Source organism: Pinus tabuliformis, chromosome Q (genome assembly GCF_031772625.1).
Source record: "Pinus tabuliformis cultivar Carrire ecotype Pingquan chromosome Q, CPIR1, whole genome shotgun sequence".
NCBI lineage: Eukaryota > Viridiplantae > Streptophyta > Pinopsida > Pinales > Pinaceae > Pinus > Pinus tabuliformis.
The window spans coordinates 595,241,330-595,242,924 of NC_142296.1; the positions used below are offsets into that span (position 1 = coordinate 595,241,330).

At 41.6% G+C, this 1,595-nt stretch overlaps 1 pseudogene; it reads left to right on the forward strand.

Annotated features, from left to right (window-relative positions):
* The first annotated feature begins 258 nt into the window (after nt 1–258).
* On the forward strand, nt 259–726 carry LOC149220857 (auxin-responsive protein SAUR32 pseudogene; annotated as a pseudogene).
* The last annotated feature ends 869 nt before the right edge of the window (nt 727–1,595 follow it).

Here is a 1,595-nt window from a genome sequence, read left to right on the forward strand (position 1 = left end):
TGAAATGTAACAGATGTGGCCACTAGTATATAAAATAAATCATCATCACTTGGAAAAAGAAAGATAAGCGTATTATTGAATACTTTATCGTTATCCGCCCACAAGGAAAGTGCTGGAAAAGTGGGGGTTAGCAAGTTTAGAGGACATCTACCACTTTTTTGTATTTATTTTCCGCTTTCCTTCTACGACATCTGAATTGGGATGTCCAGTTTATTCTCTGCGCAATATGCCTAACTCTATGAAATTTAATTTCTAAAAGCTGAGCATTACAAGCCATTGAGGCGGTGCAGTACTGCACATGGGAGAAAACATGCGGCAATCCGATCAACGCAACGATCAGCACCACCCCATTCATTTGAGAATTCCCCATTCACTGCACTTTCCTCCTCGTCATCACCACGATGGTCATGGCACCTCAAAGGAGAAGGCGCACGATTTTCACAACGGCGTTCCCAGGGGCTGCGTCGCCGTGCACGTGGGCAGCGAAGGAGAACAACGGCAACGTTTTGTAATACCGGCAGTGCATGTAAACCATGCTCTCTCCCACAAACTCCTCAAGGAAGCCGAAGAGGAATATGGGTTTGAGCAAAAGGGCACAATAACAATTCCTTGTGCTGTCTCCCATTTCCAGTGCGTGGAGGATGCTATAAACGAAGAGCACCACCAGTGTCACAGTAGCAGCAGCTTCTGCTTGCGGTAACAATGTTGACGTTCGGCTCGGCGTTCAAACCATTCTTGCAAGCGCGTTGCAGGAATTTCCTGGAATCAAGCCCGTCTTCAGGAGTCCGGTTCTGGTCTAAACTTTTTTGAGTTGCTTGCATTTTTTAGTTACTTGTCATAAACGCAATCTAATTAATTTAATTGCTTGGTAGATTTGCGTGCAGTAGTGGTTATATGCGTGTTTAGATATCTATAAATATCAGCAGACTTGCACTTTGCTTTTATAACAGAAGCGTGTTGTATAAAAAAATTTCTACTCATGTTTCGGGTAGAAGTGTACAGTTTTATATATGAGACTGAAATAGTAATAATAACTCAGTGAGTGGGAAACTAATTTACTTTATTAGTCCAGAGGTAGGGACTATAGCGATCGATCGATAATTCAGTGGTACCGTTCCATTTAACCAATGTTTTAGGCTTTTTTGTTTTATCCTAAGTTTTGTTTTGGAGGTCTTATTTGTTTTGTTTTGGAGGTCTTATTTGTTTTATCCAAAGTTTTGTTTTGGAGGTCTTATTGCCGGGATATCGATTGAACATTGTGACCATTCATTTTACCCATAGTCGAGTTTGAAGAATGTTGTGACAATTAATTTTATCTAAAGTCCAATTTACATGTTGTGACAGCTGATTTTAAGTTTGGGCAAAGTGTTTTTGGTATATGTTGGAGACTTCTAGCAGGTGGCAGCTTTTGGTCGTGCAGAACAGCCAGCTGTTAGTGTAAGAATGCCATACGTTGGAGACTTCTAGCAGGTGGCAGCTTTTTTGTATCATTGCGATGCCCCTTTTGTGTATCATTGCGATGCCCGTGGTAAGAGACATGCCGATGCTTGTAATGCCGTGTTGAGGGCCACCGTTTTCTTTTCTAATTTCTACGA